This window comes from Pseudorasbora parva, chromosome 10 (genome assembly GCF_024679245.1).
Source record: "Pseudorasbora parva isolate DD20220531a chromosome 10, ASM2467924v1, whole genome shotgun sequence".
Classification (NCBI taxonomy): Eukaryota; Metazoa; Chordata; class Actinopteri; order Cypriniformes; family Gobionidae; genus Pseudorasbora; species Pseudorasbora parva.
This window is the reverse complement of record NC_090181.1, coordinates 38,197,932-38,219,018: the sequence shown is the minus strand read 5'-3', so window position 1 is coordinate 38,219,018 and position 21,087 is coordinate 38,197,932. Positions and strand designations below refer to the sequence as shown.

At 43.5% G+C, this 21,087-nt stretch overlaps 1 long non-coding RNA gene across 1 annotated transcript; it reads right to left on the bottom strand.

The window, feature by feature from the left end:
• Positions 1-6,074: 6,074 nt before the first annotated feature.
• LOC137090746 (uncharacterized) lies at positions 6,075-8,736 on the bottom strand. The gene is made up of 5 exons (XR_010907963.1): positions 8,686-8,736; positions 8,143-8,183; positions 7,762-7,917; positions 7,431-7,516; positions 6,075-6,749 (listed from the first exon to the last, which is right to left on the bottom strand). It is a non-coding gene; the product is annotated as an uncharacterized lncRNA (long non-coding RNA).
• Positions 8,737-21,087: the final 12,351 nt, after the last annotated feature.

Sequence of the window (21,087 nt, the reverse complement as noted above, 5' to 3'; positions counted from 1 at the left end):
CTTCCCCTGTTGCGCCGTCCTCTTGTGAGGTCACCTGTGATGCTGAATACCCTCTCCGCAAAAGCTTGAGAAGCTGGCATAGCCAACAAGTCTAATGCAAAAGGTTTTAAATTGCGATAAAAACTGTCACTCTTTGCCAGCCAGAAGTCTGTCCCTGTGTCCTCAGTGATGGGATGTGAAAGTTCTTCCTTGTACTTGATGATCTGCTGCCTGATACTAGTTGTGGAGGTTTTCTGCTTAGGTCTTGAGGTGCGGCATTTGGAGAGGAACCTAAACACCGGCTGCTTTGAGGATGGCGCTGCTTCTGGTTCCTCAATAACCTCTTCTTCTGGATCATCTTCAGACTGTTCCTCCTGTCTTGTGTGTGGGAACGTGCATTTGACCACATAGTCTTCTGCCTGTTTCAGCAGTTCCTGGATATTTCCATCAGCCACATCAACATTAACAAGGATTTCACAGACAGTTGGGTTAACAAAGCAGGCAGCTGCTGCAAGTGCTGAGAACTTTTCATTGGTGCAATCTAAGAGGCAAGAAAAACGCTGGTTCAGATTTGATCTCATTTTCTCTGCAAGAGTGACGAGGTCTCTGTAGCGAGTATTCTTTGCAAAGTCAGTTAGGTGGCTCAGCAGATCAAAAAGGGCAGGAACCACTAGGGACATTGATGTGGTGTCACTCTGGAGGGTTTTAGTGTGTTCCGCAAAAGGCAGCAGTAAGTCATGCAATGATGAAAGCTTTTGCCACTCACTAGTAAGCAAATTGTCCCATCCCATGTCATTTGAGATTTGACAGACTGCATCTTTGACTGTGAGGAGTCGTGTGACCATGTTAAATGTGCTTGACCAGCGTGTGGGGCAGTCATTTACAACAATAACCCCACACTGGTCCAATAACCTCTGTGTGGCAACTGAGGACTTGCGAAAGAGCTTCACCACAGACCTTGCTTTATCAAGGACTCTTTTGACAGTTGTCTCTTTCTGCAACATGTGGACCACTAGTTGTATGGTATGCACCACACACGGTGTCCGGTCCATTTCCATGTCGACATGATGGTACCTAATAACAAGAAGAGAAAAGTCTAAACCACCTAATAAATTGGCTGGTATGTGTCTGTATATATGTAGTGTGTGGCAGGGGGAAAATCATTAATGTGATAATTGACTGTCATGTAAAAAAATAAATTAAACATGGCTCACCGCTGGTCATCAATTTCAGAGTCACTTTCCATCGTGGACCCAGGGGAGTCGTCCTCAGAGCTGGTTTCTTCTGCTGGGGTGTTTTTAAAGGCTGCCACCATGTTACTCCCATTGTCCGTTATCACCGTCAGGATCTTCTGCTTTGGTATGGCCCACTCTTGCATACATTTGTCCACACATGCCTTAATAGACTGTGCAGTGTGTGGGTGAGCTACTTGTTCAAGGGCCAACAATATATGTACAGGTTTACTTAGTTCAACACAAAAGTAGCATGCACTTATAGCGAGGAATGAGGCTGACCTAATACAGGGATATGCGTATGCGTCGTCTATCTCGACTGTATAAAGTTCACTTAAGGCATATTCAGATTATATCTGCTTGTATACTTAACAAGATGGACATGTTGACATACTTTTTGTATGAGTTTGTCCGTTCAACCGCAAGACTTGAAAGAGAACTCAATATTTGGGCGCTGTGAGACGTGTGCGCGCTCTCGGATGAGTGCACTGCAGACAGATCTTCACACAGCGCGTGCGCGCTCTCATTTGCGTCTTCTGGCGAATATACCCGGGAGAGAACGGCGAAATGATTGGACATACGGCAACACTCGCATGCATTGAACACAGTTTACAAAGAGAAACCGTTTTGCCAGTTTTTCTTTTATTATCGCTGTTGTAGTGTAGCCTATCACTAAGGAGCCAGCACGTGAATCCATCGACACTTCGACAGAAACATACATAAAGCATTATTTTCAAGTTACAACCCATATTAAAGATGCGTCATAATCAGATGTGAGATGAACCGCAGTGCAAGTGCGTACCGGCACGTTTTACACGGCACCCCCGCTCACGTCAGACGGCACCCGGGTTGGGAAACGCTGGTCTAACGTTAATCAATACAGGTCAGACGTGGTTTTCTTTAGCTTCTATTTTATTCCAAGTTTAGCAGCTAGCGGAAACACGGTGGTTTATCTGATAAAATAAACTTGGCATGAATGCTTACCTTGGCATGTATTTCTGGATGAGTCGTCTGTAAATGTCGAATCAAGTTGGTGGTGTTTTTCCCAGTGATTTTTGCTCCACACGGCTTACAGGCGGTCTTGTTGTCCTTGTTGTCATATGTGAAATGTGACCAGACGTCAATTCTTCGTTTTCGTCCTAAACCTAACGTTAGCTTTGCCTCTGACATTTCTGTTCTGTCTTTTGTGTTTAACTTTAACTGATCCTGTGTTTGTTTATCTGTTGCGCTTGCATTTGCCGCGGCTTTTTAAAATGGCTCGGCTGCTTCTGCATAGATCAAACTACCCTCAAAGATTCGCTCTGATTGGATTTCTTCTCAACACAGCCCACAAAAAGAGTACTTATGATTGGATCTCTTCTCCATTCGTTCCTCCCATATATTTTAGTCTCATTTTTATTCGTTGACTAAAGTGTCAGTTATATTTTCGTCACGTTCTTCGTCATCATTTCTGACTTTTTATTTAGTTTTTATTTAGTTTTCGTCCGTGAAAAAGGTTAGTTGACGAATATTTTTCGTCATAGTCTTCGTCAACGAAATTAACACTGCCTCAAACTTGTTTTTTCACACTTCTCAAACCATTCCTGAACCCACCTCTGCTTTGTGGCAGGGCACATTATCCTGCTGAAAGAAACCACAGCCACCAGGGAATATTGTTTCCATGAAAGGGTGTACATGGTCTGCAACAATGCTCAAGTAGGCCGTACGTGTCAAAGTAACATCCACATGGATGGCAGGACCCAAGGTTTCCCAGCAGAACATTGCCCAAAGCATCGCACTGCCTCCGCTGGCATGGCTTCTACCCATAGTGCATCCTGGTGCCATGTGTCCCCAGATAAGCGATGCACCCGGCCATCCAGGTGATGTAAAATAAAACATGATTCATCAGACACTATTACACTGTTCATCATAGTGTAAAAATTAAAATAAAACAAAATAATACCTATAATTTTGTGGTGAAATATGACCTGGACATGTTCTGCATGAGAAACTCTTGTTTGACTCATAATCATATTTATGAGGCACTCTTTTGGAAACATATTGTCAAGGTCTGATTCACACAGTATCACACTGTTTTCGTCTGGAGTATGTTGAGATCTCAGCCAGATCAGCACTTTTCCATTTGATGACTTACTCTCAGGAACTTTTGAAAAGATTAGCTGGGCCTAATGTGGCCTTAATGTATTCAGTCTATTATTATCAAACCACTGGCCTGAACTCCGCCAGAGAGAAGCAGACTGATAAAGTGTCACATCCACGAGCATATTAAAGTCATTTTCATATAAATACTGTTATGCAGTGCTGATTTTGATTGCCATTAACTGGCTGATAGTTGGTAATTATAGCCTAATAGTGATTACGCATTACAAATGTATGTCTGCTGGATGTCTGTCAGCGCAGACAGATGATATTCCCAGTAGAAGAGGAAGTCTACAGTATTATTAGTGTGAGATTTTGTCTTTTGAATAGCCATCTGTCTATTTATCCCTCATTTGAGCAGACTGTATTACAGCATACGATACGTTTATAAATTAAGATAAATTATAAGATAAATGAAATTACAAATAATTCTAAAATGATATATGAATTATATATGAGTTTCTAAATATAAAACTTGCAACAACATAAATAATGTATGAATATTGTGGTCAGTGTTGTATTGCATTTAATTTTACAGCTTGCAAACTCCAGGTGCTCTCACTGGTTGGAGATATATTGAAACTGAAACCATTGATTTAGATGCTCATTTGCATGCTGGGTCTCTTTGGCTCAGAGTTTCAGGCTGATTTATGCCCGATTTTCACCTCCTGACATTCGGAGTGTCCTAGGCATCAGTCGGTTCTGATGTTCGGCCCAGTTTATCTGGTAATGTGAGGCATTTACAGATCAACTCTTAAAGGGGCCCTAAATTAAGAAATCAACTTTCCCTTGAGCTTTTGATATAGCAAAGGTCATAGTAATATAAGAAAATCCTGTTTTAAAGCTGTCCAGTTTTCAGTATCCAGTTAAGCTGAAAACTTCCTTCTTAGTCAAATACAGTTTTTCTCAATCGATTTGACACATTTCTCCAAATGAATGTAGTTGCTCTTAAAAACACAGCAAACTAAGCACACTCTTATGTTGGCAAAACAGTTTAGTATTCACTGCATACTGAAGCACTGCAGTTTATTCTATTACTAATGCATTCATCAAAAATAAATACTAACATTAAAACTATAAGAGTGTTCTCTGTTGATTTAATAAAACATTTAGCTGTAGATACACAAATACATGAATGAAGATACACATTTTTCATGTCATTTACAGTTTTTCTCAGTTGCTTTGGTACATTTCTCAGATCAGAATTGAAATTCTCAAAACTACCTCTTCAATTCTCCCATAATTGTGTCACTTGTGCACATCAATAAAGCAGTTTCTCATTTCTTTGAACAAGTTGCAAATGCTTTGGTACAACAATGCAAATGATTATGTACAATTCTCTGTTGTTTCCTACATTATCAGTTGCTTATGTCATGTTGATCAAAATGTATTATATTGGGTCTCTGTTTGAATAGTATAGTCCCCCACAACATTTAGGCACAAGCTCATAGCATAAGTCTTTACATGCAAAATGGTTGAACAAATTATCATAAAATGTCAAGCATATTTCTATACTTTCTATATTTCCATTAGACTGGTAAATTGCTCCCAGGTGAATCTTGACTTTCTCTAATCTCTAATAAATATGTTATAATTTATTTTAAAAATGTTCCTATGTTCACATTTCTTCTTTAGTTTTTTTTTGTGTGCTATTCAGTGCTGTCTTTTCATTTTTGTATCTCAATGACATGTCAATAAATTGTCTGTCAATAAAATACATTACAAACAGTAAGAGTGTAAATTTGAATCTTTTCCATTCTCTTGCAACACTCACACATACATTACAGTTTTTCTCAATTGCTTTGGCACATTTTTCGAAACAGTCTTAACATTCTCTAAACTGTGAGTGCAAATGTTTGCAGGAACTTCAAAACTTTATAGCATGTCTGCAAAATGCAAAACATTTAATTCATGCTTCAAAACCTAGTTATTGTGTCAATAATTTGGCCAAGGCCACCAAAATCTAAAGTATTTTTTTCATTGTGTGACCCACACTGGTCAAAATGTTTAGTTATTTTTTCACCACAACAGTCAACCATGAAATATAAGGGTTTAAACAAAAATCTCATATTTGTTGAGAAAAGTCAATAGCATGTAGAAAAAAAGCGTCTATGAACATTTGTATTTTTCCAGTGTTTATTTTTGTACTTCATGTCACAATACAAGTGTATTTACAGTACATGTAAAGTAACTGACTCTGACTCTTCTATTTCCACCTCTTCCTTGATTATTTCTCCCTCTACCACCACCACGTATTCTTACACGCCTTCCAATTGCTCTTCCACGAGCATGTTGCTGCAGTTCAGTGTTGTGAACATCCTCCATTCTCAAAAACTTCGACAGGAGTGATTGTGCTGTGCACTGTAAAAACTGTTACTTAAATAAAACTCAAAAAAATTAAGGCAACATTTTCCAACTACTTTTTGTAAGTTTAGTGAACTTCTTGGTTTTTTGAGTTGGTAAAAATCAGTATTATCTATTTTACTGTATGCTAAAAAATTAAGTAGAGTCTACAAGCTAAAGTAAAACATTTGAGTTTAACCATTGTGTTAATGAGCAGCATATCAACCAAATCATACTTAGTTAAAATAAGTAAAATTAAAAAGAAAAATTGTTTTTATTTTAATTAATTAATTTACTCATTAATTTAGACAAATTATTTCTTAATCCACTTTAAATAATTAGTTACCATTGCCATAACTTTAATAAATAAGGAAAGCGATGTATTCGTTTCCAACGTTTATTGCTCTATAACAGCTGTCATAAACAATTGGGTACATTTTCTGTAATCAATTTTAATGTAACAATAATGGTAATGTAAACATTTGTAACATAAAAAATTACAGAAACTTCTGACCTCATCTTTAAGTGCAGCATTGAACACCTTCAAAGTTCAATCTGTGTACTCTTAACACTGACATTAAAATACAGTGACTCTTCACCTGAGCGATACATAAAATGTACAGTACATTACCTTTTCATATTTATTAAAACATAATAAATTAATACAAGAACACATTTTAAGTACAATCTGTGCCATATTCTACTAGCCAATTAACAATTAAACATTCAGAACAATCTTCTGAAAAACACAAGATTGCCATTTATGAGTGTGAGGCTGGCATTTGACCAACTAAATCAGAAGTTTGTTTTTTAATGTCATGAATCAAGAGGAAGGTTTTGGGCGCAGTGTGTCAAGTCCCACAAAAAGTCTTTGGAACATCTCAGATGTTTTGCAGAGTTGTGGTGGATACTGCAGGTTCAGAGCATATGTCATACCCAGAAGCAGGCAACATGCCCTAGGATTCCCTCAATGATGATGCCCACTGCATCTGGTTCACGACAGACATATATCTGCATATTGCGCAAGTCCTTGTGCACACTGCTCTCTGTTTTTCCCTGTATGAGACATAAACAGAACAATAAATGGCAACAGAGAACAATCTTCAAAAGCCTTTAATAAAATCACACATTAAAAGTTCACAAAAGGTTTTAAGTTTGGTCGACCCAGCTCCTGCACAGTAAGCCTGGCCTGTTGAATTGGCTTCATAGTACAACTTTCAGTACAGTCTCACTTGACACAACCAACCTGCGAGACTAAATCACATACACAAGTCACCTCCAAGGCCTAAATCCTTAAAGGGGAGAGGGGTTCAGCTGGTAACACATAGGTGTGGTTAAGTAAAAGTATCTGAAAATGCCACTCTTACAATTATATCAGCAGATAATTAATAACTCCTGCATTCATGTAAACAAGGATTTTACTTCTGTGAAGCTGCAGTTGAAAAATATGACAGTATATTTTAAATCAATTTTACTAGCCACTGGAAGACCAAAAGATTAATTTTGATAACTGGTTCCTGTGCATACATTTGGTTGTTTGTAGGTGTGTTTTTGAACTTTTGACTGAGCCATCAGACAAGCCATTTCCACCCAATTATAGTATTTGTTCTTAGACAAGCTAACCAATCCTCAACTCCAGCTCCGTATTAAACTCAGACAGACATAAGATTGATATCTGAGGAATAAAAGCTTCCCCCCCCAAAAAAATTAAAACTATGCTTTTTAAACAATACTTACATAGTAGTCAGAGATGAGCTCTTGCCCACTCTCTCCCATGTTTTCGCATCTCAGAGTCTCTCCTTCACCACAGAGGTACTTGGATCCTATAGTTGGCAAATGAATAATGAAAAACTGAATCTTGCAGGCAATATAACTACAATGCAATTATCAGTGTGGGTCTGTACTACCTATTTAACAGAGCTTACCGGCATATTTCTTTCTTTTATATTTAAAATTAATTAGCAGCTGTAAACAAAAATGTTTTTTGCAATATTCATCTATTGACAAGAGAATAAAGTACTTATTGTATGAATATGCCCCTTCAACATTGTTACCACTTTTGCCTCACCTGTATCAGTTCCATTAACAAGTTATTGATGCGTTGACCAACCGCTCCACCCTTCGCACTAAACAGGTCGAGAAGTTTTGGAGAGTACTTGTCCAGCTGGGACATAAACACTGATTCTAGTGGAACTGCAGCACACCTTCGGAATTCTTCATTTACCTGCAATACATCAATTGTTTAACTGTTATTTGGAACACAAGAATTGACAACCTTTCATTTGAATGCAATCCAAATATCAGAAAGGGATGATACTTTTTTTTTTCCGTTCCTTTTTTCCTGACACTCAATAACTGACTTTTGGTTACCTTAATTCCTTTAAATGACAGATAACAACAAACCTCTGAAACATTTATCTCAATTCAACCTACAAAGCTTAAAGCTTACCTACTCCATGAACTTTTCCTCCCAATAGATTTGATGGTCTTCTAAAGAAGCAACACAGATGAAACAAAAGTTTATTTAGGAAAATATCAGGATCATTGATGTTAATGCAACGCAAAATAAATATATAATCTTTTTACTAGATCAAATGGTTTCAAAATATTTCAGACAAATATATCAACAGATTAAGTTAAAGCATTTAAAAACTGATTAAACAATGTTGAAGCGGACTAGGTCCATAAACAGCTGCTTTGCAACACAACAACACATTTACGAATTTTCATGATACCACGTTGCAGAGACACCAGGAATATATTATGTCATGTCCTCATATTTTTCAGCCATGCGGGGATAACAGTAACTACAAACCTAACAGTTAACGTAACTTTTATTGTTAATTTCACGACCTTCGGTAGGCCTCATGCGGCGCCAGCAAAACTGACAAACTTAATGCTGTCTGAAACAGGCGACGCTTTTACATTTTAGTTAAAAAATGCGTGCTCATTCGGCTAAAACCTAACTTGCAATGTAAATAGCTATACTTACATCGGTTGCACGTTGTAAGATCCTCAAAAACTCCACAGAAACCCGAAACTGTTCCGGTACAGCCAGGTGACAACGCGCAACGATCTTGTTCGTTGTTTTGCTGCAGCATGTGGGCGTGTCGTGACGTTTTACTTTAGATATAAACACTTAAATAGAGTTCCCTTTCGGGGAACTCGAGCTGCGTCGAAACGCTGTGAGAACGCCTCTGCGTTAATGCGTCGTGAAGCGCCTGTAGAACCATTCCATCGGAAAAAAGATCGATCGTCGGCGTGATGACGTCATCGACCGGAAGCTATAAAACGTCCGTGAAAACAAACAGGAACTAGCTTCTGTGCCTTCAGTAAGCGATCTGTGTGAACCTGTCTGTCTATTTGGTGTTTTTGTCTGTCTATTGAAAGAGTTTTTCCACCCTTTGTTAAATATTCCATATATTTTACAAAAAAGAGAAAATAAAATAGATAGAGAAATGGCGAGCGAAAGCAGTAACTTTAAGAGGTGTGTTCATCCCTGCCCACGCTACATCACGAGTGGGGATACACACTCTCTTTGTGTTGCCTGCTTGGGAGCGCAGCATGCCCAGGCAGCCCTCGAGGGGGCTGCTTGCGAGCACTGTGAGCGTATGCCACTGAGAACGCTGCGCTCCCGCCGGGCACTCTTCGAGGAGGGTGCCTCGGCTCGTGTTCCCCGCGGCTCTGGTCCCGCTGCTGCCGAGGCAGAGCGGAGGCTGCAGTCGTGGGGTTCACAATTGGATGTTGCGGAGGGGTTTGAGACGGGCGCTGCCTTATCTCTGCCCTCACCCGCTCCATCCAGCGGTTCTTCTCGGGGCTTGGAAGCACGCATTGCGGTTTCTTCCCCCCCGAGAGAGCCGCCGGTGCTCCAACTATCCAGCTCCGAGGAGGTGGACGTTGAGAGCATCGCGACTGAAGATTCGCCACTTCAGTCTCCTGCGAGTGATGAGCTCGTTGAGGTTCTAACGCGAGCCGTGGCCAGGTTAAACATTGACTGGCCCGTAGAAAGATCTGAGGCAGGAAAGAGACGTTCTAGTAAATTAGACGAAAGATTCCTGCCCGCTCGCGCTTCAGAACCTCAGCGGCGGGGCCTGCCATTCTTCCATGATTTGCACACCGAGGTGGCAACATCATGGAAGAGACCGGCATCATACCGTGTGTTCAGCCCTCAGACTACGGTCTATAGTAACATCATGGGGCTGAAGCACTACGGTTATGGGGCGATGCCAAAGGTAGAAGAGACGCTTGCGAGCCATCTCTCGCCTTCCTCGGCATCGTCCCTAAAGGCCCCGACTTTGCCCACCAGACCATTGAAAACAACGTCGGCACTGGTGGGCAAAGCGTACTCGGCGGCAGGTCAGGCTGCTGCATGCCTTCACACCATGGCAATTATGCAGGCTTATCAGGCTGACCTGCTCAGGGATCTAGATGGACGCGATGAAGTGGGGGGTGATGTCATAAATGAGCTTAGAACAGCAGCTGATATAACTCTCCGGGCCACCAAAGAGACGGCCAGATGTGTTGGCCGCTCGATGGCAGCATTGGTGGCTACGGAGAGACATTTATGGCTCAACCCCACCGAAATCAAAGAGAGGGAGAAGAGCTTTCTGCTCGACGCGCCGCTGTCTCCTGGTGGCCTCTTCGGTGACGCAGTACACACTGTCACCGAGAGGTTCCAGGAGTCAAAGAAACAAGCTGCGGCGCTGAAGCAGTTTCTCCCTCTCCGAGTCCAGGTCCCTGGGGCTGCCGCTGACATCAGGCAGCCCAAGCCGAGTACGAGCTCAGCTCACAGGGCACAACAAAAGCAGAGCGTCGCCGCTCGGGCTCCCCCTCAGCGCGGGGACCAGGGGCGGCGCTCTCAGACGAGGCCTTCGAGGGGCAGGGCTGATCTGCGGACAGTCCTGATCGCCAAGAAGGCCTCGTCGAAGCGTTCCTGACGCCAGAAGCGTCAGGACGCTGAGGGTGGTTCCCCCCGTAGGGAAACGGTGCTTACCCCTGCCTACGGTACCCGTTTCCCTACGGCACCCTCGGGGGGCCGCGCTGCCAACCCTGCCGCAATGCCGGGGCGCAGTCGGTCTCCGCGGGCCACCCGAGGGTGGTCCGCACCCCCTTCGGGGGGTCCCCGAGCAGTCAAGTCAGTTGTTCCCTGCCGGTCCGCCGCTTCAGGGCACTGTGCTTGTTGCTCAAAATACACCAGAGGCCAGCCTCGAGAGGCTGGTTCCCTTAGTAGATTTCCTAGACGAATGGAAACGTCTATCAAATATATCTCATTGGGTCCTGCAGATAGTAGAAAAGGGGTATGCCATACAATTCAGAAGTCGGCCACCTCCTTTCTGCGGTGTCCTACCTACAGTGGTGGGCCCGGAGCAGGCTCTGGTAATGGCACAGGAAGTAGAGACACTCCTGCAAAAAGGGGCTATAGAGAGGGTTTCCCCTCCCAGCAGGGAGTCTGGCTTTTACAGCCGTTACTTCATCGTGCCGAAGAAGGATGGGGGCTTACGCCCGATATTAGATCTGCGGCTATTGAATCGCTCGGTGGCCAAGCTCAAATTCAAGATGCTTACACTCAGACAGATTGTAGCGCAGGTCAGATCGGAGGATTGGTTTGTCACCATAGACCTCAAAGATGCGTATTTTCATGTCTCCATCCTTCCACATCACAGGAAGTTCCTGAGGTTTGCCTTCGGGGGAGAGGCATACCAATATCGTGTACTTCCCTTCGGTCTAGCACTGTCACCCCGCACGTTCACCAAGTGTGTGGATGCAGCTCTGGCGCCGCTGCGTCTTCAGGGCATCCGCATACTGAACTACATCGACGACTGGCTGATTCTAGCGAATACAGAGCAGATGGCGGTTCAGCATCGAGATGCTGTTCTCGCCCATATGTCGAAGCTGGGGTTGAGGCTGAACGCCAAGAAGAGTGTGCTTTCTCCGGCTCAGAGAACCACTTTTCTAGGTGTGAACTGGGACTCGATAATTATGCGGGCGCGATTATCGCCAACACGCATAGCGTCGATCCTGGCAGCCGCCAAAGAACAGAAGCTAGGCCGAGCCGTCACTGTGAAACAGTTCCAGAAACTGTTAGGTCTCATGGCAGCAGCGTCCAACGTGATACCTCTTGGCCTACTGTACATGAGGCCACTGCAGTGGTGGCTCAAAACACAAGGGTTCTCCCCGAGGGGAAATCCGCTCCGCACGATCAAAGTCACGCGGCGATGCCTACGTGCTCTGGTCATGTGGAAAAACCCGGGGTTTTTATCTCAGGGTCCCGTGTTGGGGGCTCATGTTCGTCGCGTAACGCTAACGACAGACGCCTCCCTCACGGGCTGGGGGGCGACCATGAGTGGTCGCTCATCCCAGGGTCTATGGCAGGAACATCAGCGGCACTGGCACATAAATCGGCTGGAGATGCTCGCAGTGTTTCTTGCATTGAAACAGTTCCTGCCCGACCTCAGGGGCCACCACGTACTAGTCAGAACAGACAACACGTCCGTGGTGGCCTATATAAATCACCAGGGGGGTCTGAGGTCTCGTCCGTTGGACAAATTGGCACATCGGATCCTCCTGTGGGCCCAAGGGAAATTGCTGTCAATCAAGGCAGTATATATCCCGGGGGCCCTAAACCAGGAAGCAGACAACCTGTCGAGACAGGGGCCGAGGCCCGGGGAATGGAGACTCCACCCAGAGGTGGTGGAGCTCCTATGGAAGGTTTATGGGAAAGCAGAGATAGACCTGTTCGCTTCGGCGGAGAACTCTCACTGCCCGCGGTGGTTTTCTCTGACCCATCCGGCTCCGCTGGGGCTGGATGCCATGGTACAGGAGTGGCCGAGGCTGCCTCTGTACGCCTTCCCCCCGATTGTTCTGCTTCCAGGAGTTCTGGAGAGGGTACGCCGGGACGGGGCCCAGGTACTCCTAGTGGCCCCGAACTGGCCGACCCAAGTATGGTTTTCGGACCTGATATCTCTCCTGGAAGGCTCTCCGATGGAGATTCCGACCAGGAGGGATCTACTCTCTCAGGCGGGCGGGAGATTCCTGCACCCACGCCCGGAGATGTGGAAACTGTGGGCCTGGCCTCTGAGGGGGCTAGGCTCATAGAGGAGGGTCTCTCGGCCGAGGTCGTAGAGACCATCCTACACTCCAGAGCTCCGTCCACGAGGAAGCTGTACGCTTTGAAATGGAGACTTTTCTCAGCTTGGTGCAGAGAACGCCAGTGGGATCCAGTTAACTGCCCGGTTGGTACAGTGCTGGAGTTCCTGCAGGAAAGGTTCTCTGCAGGGTTGACCCCCTCCACACTTAAGGTGTACGTGGCGGCCTTGGGCGCTGTCCACGTCCCTTGCAGTGGAGTGTCTTTGGGAAGACACCCTCTAATTACACGCTTCCTTCGTGGCACATTAAGGTTGAGGCCAGTCATGCACTCGAGGGTCCCGGCATGGGACTTGGCCATTGTTTTGAGGGGCTTGTCCGGACCTCCGTTCGAACCTTTGGAGGAGGTTTCGGATAAGTTCCTCACCCTGAAAACTATTTTCCTTTTGGCCATTTCATCCCTTAAAAGGATAGGAGATATTCAGTCCCTGTCAGTAGGGCCCTCATGTCTAGAGTTCGCGCCTGGGATGGTGAAAGCATTTCTGCATCCCAGGCCGGGTTATGTCCCCAAGGTTCCTACGAGCCCACGGGGCCCCATCACTCTACAAGCCTTCTGTCCTCCTCCATTCTTGACGTCAGACCAGGAAAGATTAAATCTGCTGTGTCCGGTGAGGGCACTGGATACTTATGTCCACAGAGCTGCCCTGTGGAGAAAAACTGAACAATTGTTTGTTTGCTTCGGACCCCCTAAGAAGGGGGCTCCTGTATCCAAGCAGAGGATGAGCAAGTGGGTGGCCGAGGCCATTTCACTTGCTTATGAAGCTGCCGGGCAGCCATCTCCTTTGGCTGTCCGGGCACATTCTACCAGGGGTATGGCTGCTTCTAAAGCACTTTTGTCGGGGGCTTCCCTCCATGATATATGTAACGCGGCCGGATGGTCGTCTCCTTCGACCTTCGTCAGGTTCTACGAGCTAGACCTGGCATCTACAGTAGGGGCACAGGTTCTCTCGTAACCGTGTGCGCTTCGGTTTCACACATACGAGACACTTGGTCCTATGGCGATGTGGGTATAAGCGTTCTCACAGCGTTTCGACGCAGCTCGAGTTCCCCGAAAGGGAACGTCTCAGGTTACGTATGTAACCCTAGTTCCCTGAGGGAACGAGACGCTGCGTCGCTCTGCCATACTCCCGGCGTGTCCGTGATCACTTACTTCAGGCTTTATCAGAAGTTAGTTCCTGTTTGTTTTCACGGACGTTTTATAGCTTCCGGTCGATGACGTCATCACGCCGACGATCGATCTTTTTTCCGATGGAATGGTTCTACAGGCGCTTCACGACGCATTAACGCAGAGGCGTTCTCACAGCGTTTCGACGCAGCGTCTCGTTCCCTCAGGGAACTAGGGTTACATACGTAACCTGAGACGTTTTGTAGAAACAATTTATTGTGAAGGTCAGGGAAATCATTTTTTTGATAGGTAATAATAAGTTGCAAAAACATTCACACTTTTTACTTATGTAAAACTTAAATTAATTCAAAAATAAAAGAAAATCAATTTATTGGAATAAATATACTTTTTAAAATAAATTCCTACAGACAACACCCTGAATTACTTTTTACAGTGTGGGCAATCTACATATTTATATACATATATATACTGCCAAAGTTGATTGGTTACGTAAATGGTTAAATGGTTGATTAATATTAGAGGTAATTTGCAATTAGATTGGGAATGCAATTAGAGGTCATGTGCCAATTTAGCAGACATTACAAATAATGTCAATGTCAGATATATTTTATAATATACATTCATGTAAACTAATTATGATAATTGAATAGATCGTTTTGAATGCGATGGCTTACACAATAAAAAATGTCTGAGAAGTTCTGAAGTGTTTGACAGTGTAAGTGAGAATCGAGTCATCAGTTTTGATCAATAAGCCACATGCAATTTTTGTTGTCCAAACTGCAGACAGTTGTATGTACTCTTTGAACACATGTGCCAAAGCATTTGCAATTTGCTCAAATCAATAAGAAATTCCAATCTGATGTGAAAAAGAAGTGAATTGTTCAGAGATCTGAACTTAATGTTTTGGGAAATAAAAAAAATCATTTGAGAACTGAGCCAAAGCAATTGAGAAAAACTATAAGATGTAACTTACAATTGACAATAATTGTCATCAAAACTTTAGCCATAGTTTCCATTTTATATTGACAGTTATATTGACAACATGACTGAACAATTTGACTGTCTTATCCATACACAATGACAAAAGGACTTGTCATTCTGATGGCACTGACATGTTCATTGACACAGATATTTACTTTTAAAAAAAATTTTACTTACTGTTTTGCAAATTGTGAGTTTGATTTGAGAAATGCACCAAACCGACTGAGAAAAATGTCTCGGTTACGTATGTAACCCTAGTTCCCTGAGGGAACGAGATGCTGCGTCGAAACGCTGTGAGAACGCCTCTGCGTTAATGCGTCGTGAAGCGCGTGTAGAACCATTCCATCGGAAGATCGATCGATCGTCGGCGTGATGACGTCATCGATCGGAAGCTATAAAGCGTCCGTGAAAACAAACAGGAACTAGCTTCTGGTAAAGCCTGAAGTAAGTGATCACGGGCACGCCGGGAGTATGGCCGGGCGACGCAGCATCTCGTTCCCTCAGGGAACTAGGGTTACAGACGTAACCAAGACCTTCCCTTTCGGGGAACTCAAGCTGCGTCGAAACGCTGTGAGAACGCTTATACCCACATCGCCATGGGACCAAGTGCCTCGTATGTGTGAAGCCGTAGCGCACACGACTACGAAAGCACCTGCGCCCCAAGAGTAGATGCCAAATCTAACTCGTAGAATCTGACGAACGTTAGCGGCGAAGACCAGCCTGCCACATTACAGATATCATTACAGCCCCCGACAAAAGTGCTTTGGAAGCAGCCATACCCCTGGTAGAGTGCGCCCGGACAGCCAGTGGAGACGGCTGCCCGACCGCCTCATAAGCAAGTGAGATGGCCTCGACCACCCACTTGCTCATTCTCTGCTTAGTCACTGGAGCCCCCTTTTTCTGGGCTCCGACACAGACAAACAGTTGATCAGTCTTTCTCCACAGGGCAGCTCTGTGGACGTATGTATCTAACGCCCTGACCGGGCACAGCAGATTTAATCTTTCCTGGTCTGACGTCATGAAAGGAGGAGGACAGAAGGCTTGTGATGGGGCCCCGTGGGCTCGAAGGAAAATTGGGGATGTAACCTGGTCTGGGATGCAGGAAAGCCTTTACCATACCAGGCGCAAACTCTAGGCATGAGGGCCCTACTGACAGGGACTGAATATCTCCTATTCTTTTGAGAGATGAAATGGTCAAAAGAAAGATGGTTTTTAGGGTGAGGAACTTCTCTGAAACCTCCTCTAAAGGTTCAAACGGAGGCTCAGATAAGCCCCGTAATACAATGGCCAAGTCCCATGCCAGGACCCTCGAGTGCACAGCCGGCCTCAACCTTAAGGTACCACGGAGGAAACGTGTAATTAAAGGGTGTCTTCCCAAAGACACTCCACCCAAAGGGACGTGGAAGGCAGCCAGGGCCGCCACGTACACCTTTATTGTGGAGGGGGAACACAAGAAACACAGCGAGCATCTCTAGCCGATTTATGTGCCAATGCCGCTGGTGTTCCTGCCATAGACCCTGGGATGAACGGCCACTCATGGTCGCACCCCAACCCGTGAGGGAGGCGTCGGTCATTAGCGTTACGCGACGAACATGAGCCCCCAACACGGGCCCCTGGGATAGAAACCCCGGGTTTTTCCACATGACCAGAGCACGTAGGCATTGCCGCGTGACTTTGATCGTGCGGAGCGGGTTTCCCCTCGGGGAGAACTCTTTTGTTCTGAGCCACCACTGTAGCGGCCTCATGTTCAGTAGGCCAAAAGGTATCATGTTGGATGCTGCTGCCATGAGACCTAACAGTTTCTGAAACTGCTTTACAGTGACAGCCCGGTCTAGCTTCGGTTCTTTGACTGCTGCCAGGATCGATGTTATGCGTGTTGGCGATAACGGTGCAGGTGAGGGCAGAGATAAGGCAGCGCCCATCTCTAACCCCTCTGCAAGGTCCAATTGTGAACCCCATGACTGCAGCCTCCACTCTGCCTCGGCAGCAGCGGGACCAGAGCCGCGGGGAACACGAGCCGAGGCACCCTCCTCGAAGAGTGCCCGGCGGGAGTGCAGCGTTCTCAAAGGAAGTCTTTCACAATGCTCACAAGCAGCCCCCTCGAAGGGGTGCCTGGGCATGCTGCGCTCCCAAGCAGGCAACACAAAGAGCGTGTGTATCCCCACCCGTGATGTAACGTGGGCAGGGATGAACACACCTCTTAAACTGCCTGCTTTCACTCGCCATTTTCGATCTTATTTTTCTCTTTTTTTGTTAATATAATGGAATATTTAACAAAAGGGTGGAAAAAATCTTCTATATAGACAGACAAAAACACCAAATAGACAGACAGGTTCACACAGATCTCTTACTGAAGGCACAGAAGCTAGTTCCTGTTTGTTTTCACGGACGCTCTATAGCTTCTGGTCGATGACGTCATCACGCCGACGATCGATCGATCTTCCGATGGAATGGTTCTACACGCGCTTCACGACGCATTAACGCAGAGGCGTTCTCACAGCGTTTCGACGCAGCTCGAGTTCCCCGAAAGGGAACTGTAATTGTGTTTTTCAAAAGTTCTTTAATGATGAGTTGGTTGGCTGGCTGGCTGGTTGGTTGGTTGGTTGGTTAGTTGGTTGGTTGGTTGGTTGGATGGATGGATGGATGGATGGATGGATGGATGGATGGATGGATGGATGGATGGATGGATGGATAGATGGATGGATGGATGGATGGATGGATAGATAGATAGATAGATAGATAGATAGATAGATAGATAGATTTTTGCTGTGTTAATAGTTTTAAGAGCAACTACATTTATTTGGAGAAATGTGTCAAATCGATAAATTAAAAACTGTAAATGCATAAATAATCTACTGAAATCATTGAATCAATGAACTTTATAGATCTTACCTCTCAATTACATCTGGTCAAAGAATTTCATCAACATCATAGCATATTATATTTGCATGAGTCATGCATTGTGGGAATGGATCCATCCTTGCCCTCCAACAGGCATCTTTCATTGCTTGAAGAAGACATACTTGGTTCTAAGGATTGTGGTATTTTCATCTCCAAAACGAGAAAATGCTGGAAGGAACATCATCATGAAATCTGGGTAATGCTCAAACCACTCTAGCACCAATGCTGAAAGGTGAAATTGGATATTGTCATATACAACTACTCAATTTTGCTCAATTTGCTCCTGAACACCATGCGGAAAGCGGATTTCATTGAGGAAGTTTAAAAAATGTAGGAGCCTTTCTGTGTTGAACAACCCCAAGACAGCGTTGTGTGCCACACACACCAGTGGATTGCAGCACTTGTTTTCCAGGGACATTGGCTGTGGCATGATGTTTATACTGGGCTGAACTTTCTGTCAGCTTCGCGCAAGTAAAGAACATAATTTATGATATGGTCAGTTAGGGTGGCTCTGATTTCATTTGAAACCTGTGTGTACCAAATCCTTCTACCTCTCCTCCTTCCTGTTACATTTTGCTCTCACCTTCCCCTCGGTCCATGTCTTCTTATATTTGACTCTCTCGCTCACTAATGCCACTGCCTTTTCATTTTAGCATCTCTTTTTTTTTTACCTCTTCCACTGTTCTTCTCCTTTTCAATATTATATATATATATATATATATAGCCTCTACCTCTGATGGCCTCATCAACACACTGTACAAAAAAAAAAAAAAAAAAAAATGTCTGCAATTGAAAACTGACTGATCAAAAATTTCAAAATTTTCAGTTGGCCGAATTGAAATTCTGTGATTTGATGGAATTTTAATTCACAGAAAAATAAATCGGCCAAATGAATTTTTTGTTATGTGATCAGCCACTTGAAAATGTTCATTTGGAGACCTGAATTTTTTTTTACAGTGCATAACGAAGATTACTCCGATCTTCAACCGGAAGTTGCCTTATGCTTTTGGCTTTCTATTAAATTCTATTAAATATTACTTTCTATTAAATTCTGTTGCAATATTTTCCTGTTAACACTGTAAAGCTGCTTTGAAACAATCTTCATCGTAAAAAGCGTTATATTAATAAAGGTGACTTGCCTTGACTTGTGTAGAATATTGTGTATATCAGAACTGAAAATATATTGGTTTTAGACTTATAAATATATAAGTCCATAAGTTAAAAGTTTAAACTGTTAATGTGGTCATTTGATTACATAATTTGCATTTTAGTGTAATTAATCTGGCAACGTTTAATTTTTTTTTTTTTTTACATGCATGGATAATGCATTATGCAAATGGTACAAATTACTAATTCTAAAAAAGTCACTGTGGTGCAGTAAGTGGTGTTTCCTGATTTGCATGAACAGTTAAAAAGCCATAAGTAGTCATTATAAAATCATTAAATTCCAGCTAAAGGTAATGATTGTTTGTTTGTGGTCCGGCTGAGAATGTGCAAGTTTTTGTTTGTGTGTTTGTGAGAGCATACGGAACACCTTATCTTGAGTTGTCAGGCTTGCAAGCAGCAAAACCTCAACAACAAATCCATGTCCTGCTGGTAGACAGCTTCAAGGACAGCTGCACATGCTAGTCTGGGGAAAAAAATCACACTTACTAGTTGAATCTCATAAAATCTGTCAAAAACAGGTCAGATATATGCTATAAAAAAAAATAAAAATAAAAAAAATTGTTATTTAAAACAAATACTGCTTTATAGCGATTAAGAGTTTTTGCATTGTGTGAAATTGGTATTTTTTATGGTATTTACTAACCTATTGCAGAAACGTGCAAAACACTAGATTTAAATAAAAACTAGATTTGGTCCTTTTAAATAGTAAGAACCATCAAAATGTCATCACTATTCGAATGCAGTGATGCCAGTATGCCAGTTTTTCCAGTAACGAGTAATCTAACGCATTACTATTTCCAAACCAGTAATCAGATTACAGTAATTTATCCAAGTTACTGTGAGTTACTATTTTAGTAATTTTCTTTATAGTAAAAACCAACAGCTTATCAAAATTCTCAGCCAGAGTCTGAATGGAGCCTGTGTTTTGTGTGTTTTTTTGCAACATTGTTGCAGGCATTAAAATAGTTAAGTTTTATTTTTAATGTCAAAGTAGTAATATTTTTATTTCGTTTCTTTATTAAGTTATGAAATGCTTTCATACACCTTCTGAATTGGTTTGTTTGAGTGATCGGAATTAAATAGGCCTACGTCTTGAAAGAATCTCAGAAGGCATTTACCTACTCCGTAGGCCTACTCCTGGTCATTTCGCAATCAGATAGGTAAATAGTATGAGTGTGCAATCTCGTGGAATGTATACGCCAAAATGAGTTTTGGCATGCAAATGGTACGCAGTTTTTCACGTGCATATGATATGCACTTTATGGCGTATTATACACATGAACCCCCCACCCCCCCACCCTAATCCTACCCAAGAGCGAGTCATATACACGCCATAAAGTGCATAACATATGCACACGAAAAACTGCGTTGCATATGCACGCCAAAACATATTTTGGCGCATACATTGCATGAGATTGCACACTCTATTCATACTACTATTGATACGCATTACCATTTGATCAGCGCAGAAGAAACGCGTGCTCCTGCTGGCGCGGACTCTATAACCCTGTGCGAGCCATGTCTTGACACTTCCAATAAAGTGAGTGTTGCCAAAAATGGTTGTCATTTCTATGTCATCATTTCTATGTTGAGGCGGCAGGGGTGTTGTCGGCAACTGCTCAATGTAACTAATAAAGTAACTTGTAATCTTACTTAGTTACTTTTAAAATGAAGTAGCCTAATCTGTAAAATAACTAAGTTACTTTTAAAGGAGTAATCAGTAATCAGATTACTTTTTCAAAGTAACTGTGGTAACACTGTTCGAATGTCATAATATTTCACTGAATACATGATGGGGACATTGGGCCCTCATAAGTATAGCAAGAATAGCAAAGCCTGTACACAACTATGGTCCAGTCCTGACAACTGTGCTATCATTACTGTACACTCTCTCAGCTTATTTCCCCTGGAAACAGAATAGCTACAGTATAATGACAGACTGAGATCATTCTTCAGAGCCGGCCTCACCACTGAGACCTGCTGCTTCGCTCAGAAACTTCAGTGTGCGATTTATGGCCCTTCTTTATTTCATATTGAGTTGAGTGTTTTGGGAGGGTCATTCAATAATGAAGCTGG